The sequence below is a fragment of the Prunus avium genome, chromosome 8 (genome assembly GCF_965620075.1).
Source record: "Prunus avium chromosome 8, drPruAviu1.hap1.1, whole genome shotgun sequence".
Lineage (NCBI taxonomy): Eukaryota > Viridiplantae > Streptophyta > Magnoliopsida > Rosales > Rosaceae > Prunus > Prunus avium.
In genome coordinates this window covers 4,743,338-4,748,343 of record NC_142291.1, presented here as the reverse complement: position 1 = coordinate 4,748,343, position 5,006 = coordinate 4,743,338, and positions in this window count along the sequence as shown.

The window sequence follows — 5,006 nt, the reverse complement described above, 5'->3', positions numbered from 1 at the left end:
AAACATTACCTAATAAGTAGCAAGATAATAGTTTTAAAAGTGTGAGCAAATCAAACTAGTAAACAAAAATAATGTAGTAACTATAATTATATTAATTTCTTATGCATACTTATTGTATATTATTTTTCCACTAGGGTTTTAACTCCCTATCAAGTATGTTGTTAGAAAGTTCCTTGATACTGTTATGGTATAACAAGTCATGTACTTGATCAGATATTTCAAATTTCGATTAAGCTTAACTTTTCATTAGTAAGAAAAAGTCAGAACATAAAAGATGCGACCCTGTTGTTGGACATTTAGTCCAAAACCAGCATTGTTACACACCTGCAATTTGGCCAAGTTTCTCGCTCTTTTCGAATAGGAGCATAGATCTTCTCTAATAAGTGTTCACAAAGGTAACTTAGTGTGATGTCCTCGCATTCAAGTATAAAAAATCATAGAATATCTCAATAACGACCGTTAATCTCAATAATCTTATCATACAATGGTGTTATCCTCATTTTTGCCTACACATTGCTTGATTTATTGTTAGAGAAAAATGAAACAAGCCTTTTTTACTGTCCCATTTTCTTTAAGAGGCACACATGTTAGACAAAACAGTGCGTTACCCTTAAAATCAATCTTTCCGTTCGGATCTAAAAGTTCAAAAGCATATTTCAATCGAACGTGTAGATCCAACAAAAGAGGAAATTTGAGTAGTTTCCCCACAAAGACGTCATAAATCAAAATCATCATTTATTATCTTGTTAAAGAAATATATGAATTAGAAGCAGTAATAAGTGACGTGACGAGGCAATATATAATCTAGAAAATCTCTACCAACAAATAAGTCAATCTTTTGCCAATCTTCATCCGACCATACAAACTTCTTTCTGCCACCAATATCTATTACATTTACCGATTCTCTACCCATGATAAAAATGTTTTCATCTCCTAAATTGTCATGGCAAACTCCAATATCGTTTATGACCTAACAGTATTCAAATACCCCTGCAACCTTTAGAATATCTTAATCACGACCGTTAATCACAATAATCTCATCATAACATAAAATTATCTTCATTTTCGTCTAAACATCACCTGATTTGTACGATCGTGTACCTCCCTATTTCTTCAAGCGGCACATATGTTGAACATAAAAAGTGTGTCACCCTAAAAATCTTTCTTTCTATATGCCTCACCAAGTTCATAAGCATAGTTCAACCGAGACTGTGACTCCAACAGAAGAGGAAGCTTGAACAGTTTCCCCACAAAGACGTCATAATCAAAATAATCATTTATTATTTTGTAAAAGAAAAAAAAAGTACATGAAGTAACAAGTGACGTGAAGAGGCCATGTATTATCTAGAAAATCTCTAACACCAAATTAATCAACCTTTCGCCAATCTTCATCTGACCATGCAAACTTCTTCATGCCGCTACATTTATAAGATTTACTGATTCTCTACTTATGATATAACAGCACTAAAGAGAGACAAGTTTCTTCTTGAAAGTATGCTTCATCATCAACCGTCATTTCAATGACCCCATTGGAAACTGAAAACTCTACAACCTAATGGACAAATGCATCAGCCGCTATATTGGCATTAATATAATGATCAACCACCACTTCATTCTCACTAGTGACACGGTGGGTATGCATATTTCTTAAAAACCTCAGCAAATCCTAAGGATTATTTTCATATGTAGTATACTTATTATATGCATATACTATCGCTCCATAACTCAAATAAGTTTAGAGAAATTATAAGGAGATCCAATACACTTTCACCCTAGTATGCGCTCTGGAAACTCGAACCTCGTTTATCATCTAACAATATTCGAAATCCTCCTAGAAGTAGAACAAAAAATGAAAACCAATAAGAACAAGAGAATTAAAAGTATAGAAATAGACTCATACTCATTACCATCCTCAACAACCTATTTAAAACCTTACCCAAAATGTAGTAAAGTAAAACATATTCACACTGACATCCTCAACAACTTATGCAAAACACTACTCAATAGGTAGCAGGATAAAAGTTTTAAAAGTGCGAACAAATTAAACTAGCAAACAAAAATAATGTAGTAACTATAATTATATTAATTTCCTATGCATACTTACTGTATATTATTTTTCCACTAAGATTTTAACTCCCTATCAAGTGTGTTGTTGGGAAGTTCTTTGATACGATTGTGGTATGACAAGTTATGTACTTGATCAGATATTTCAAATACTTTTATTTCGTTAGAAAGAGTTAGAACATAAAAGATGCGACTTTGTGGTTGGATATTTAGTCAAAAATCAGAATCGTTACACACCCACAATTTGACCAACTTTCTCGCTCTTTTCGAATAGGAGGATGGATCTTCTCTAATAAGTGTTCACAAAGGTAACTTGGTGTGATGTCCTGCCATTGAAGTACAAAATACCATAGAATATCTCAATAACGACCATTAATCACAACAATCTCATCATACCATGGGGTTATCTTCATTTTTGCCTACACATCGCTTGATTTATTGCTCGAGAATAATGAAATAAGCCTTTTTTACTGTCCCATTTTCTTTAAGAGGCACACATGTAAGACAAAATAATGCGTCACCCATAAAATCAATCTTTCCGTTCGCATCTACAGGTTCAAAAGCATATTTCAATCAAAAGTGTAGATCCAACAAAAGAGGAAACTTGAGTAGTTTCCCCACAAAGACGTCATAAATCAAAATCATTATTTATTATCTTGTTAAAGAAATATATAAATTAGAAGCAGTAATAAGTTACGTGACAATGCAATGTATAATCTAAAAAATCTCTAACAACAAATAAGTCAATGTATCATCTAAAAATATTTTCATCTCCTAAATTGTCACGACAAACTCCAATCTCGTTTATGACCTAACAGTATTCAAAATTCCCTACAACCCTTAGAATATCTTAATCACGACCGTTAATAACAATAATCTCATCATAACATAACTTTATCTTCATTTTTGTCTAAACATCACTTGATTTGTACGATCTTGTACCTCCCTAATTTCTTCAAGCGGCACATATGTTGAACATAAAAAGTGTGTAACCCGAAAAATCTTTCTTTCTATTTGTCTCTCCAAGTTTATAAGCATAGTTCAACCGAGACTGTGACTCCAACAGAAGAGAAAGCCTGAACAGTTTCCCCACAAAGAAGTTATAATCAAAATAATCATCTATTATTTTGTAAAAGAAAAAAAAAAATACATGAGGTAACAAGTGACGTGAAGAGGCCATGTATTATCTAGAAAATCTCTAACACCAAATTAATCAACTTTTTGCCCATCTTCATCTGACCACACAAACTTCTCCATGCCGTTACATCCACGAGATTTACTGATTATCTACTTATGATATAATAGCACTAAAAAGAGACAAGTTTCTTCTTGAAAGTACGCTTTATCATCAACCGTCATTTCAATGACCACATTGGGAATCGAAAACTCTGCAACCTATTGGACAAACGCATCAGCTGCTATACTGACATTAATATAATGATCAACCACCATTCAAATACATAATGCCATTGAATATCTCAATCATGGTCGTTAATTGTAACAATCTCATCATATTGTGGTGCTATCTTCATTTTTGCCTATACATCGCTTGATTTGTTGTTCGAGAAAGGTGAAATATGCCTTTTCTACCATCCCATTTTCTTCAAGAGGCACACATGTTAGACAAAATAGTGTCACCCTTAAAATCAATCTTTTCGTTCGCATCTCCAAGTTTGAAAGCATATTTCAATCGAAAATGTGGATCCAACAAAAGAGGAAAGTTGAGTAGTTTCCCAAAAAGACGTCATAAATCAAAATCATCATTTATTATCTTGTTAAAGAAATATATAACGTATGTTGAACATAAAAAGTGTGTCACCCTAAAAATCTTTCTTTCTATTTGCCTCTCCAAGTTCATTCAATTGAAACTGTAGCTCTAACAGAAGAAGAAGCTTGAGCAGTTTCCTCACAAAGACGTCATAGTCAAAACAATCATTTATTATTTTGTTAAAGAAAAAGAAAAAGTAGATGAGGTAACAAGTGACGTGAAGAGGCTATGTATCATCTAGAAAATCTCTAACACCAAATTAATTAACCTTTCACCAATCTTCATTCGACCATACAAACTTCTCCCTGCCACTAACATCTGTAAGATTTACTGATTCTTTACTTATGATATAACTGTTCTGATCTCCTAAATTGTTATGGCAAACTCAAACCTCGTTTATCATCTAACAATATTCAAAATCCTCCTAGAAGTAGAACAAAAAAGGAAAACTAATGAGAACAAGAGAATTAAAAGTAGAGAAATAGACTCATACTCATTACCATTCTCAACAATCTATTTAAAACCTTACCCAAAATGGAGTAAAGTAAAACATAGGCTTATTATCACAAAACATCCCTGACGTTTGTGAAATTATCACATTGCATCCCTAACGTTTTTTTGTATCATTAATGGTCCCTAACGTTAATACAGGTACTCTTAAATAGTCCTTCTGTCAAAAAAACTGTTAAATCTAGGGGTATAATCGTCAAATCAATCCAAAATTATAATTTTTTTTTCTTCCCTTCTCTCTCTCTCTCTCTGTTTCTCTTTTTTTTTTTTTCTCCTCTCTTTCCTCCTCTTTTCTTCTTCTTTTCCTTCACTGTTTCTTCTTTCTCTCCCTTTTTTTTTTCTTCTTTCCTTCTTTGTTCCTCATTTTTCTTCTTTCCTTCTTTCTCTTTTTTTCTTTTTTCTTTTTTCTCTTTTTTCTTCCTCTTTCCTTCTCTCGGGGTGGTGATTTGGGTGGCTAGAGTGCTGGGTTGGTGGGCTGTGGAATGGGGCAGGGAGAGAGTTGTAGAGAAAGTACATAGAGGGGCAGGGGTATAAGATCCCACGGTGGTGGTTATGGAGGTCGAGGTGGTGGTTTGGGTGGCTAGAGTGGATGGGTTGGTGGGCTGTGGGAGGGGGCAGGGAGAGAGTTGCAGACATAGTAGAGAGAGGGGCAGGGATATAAGAT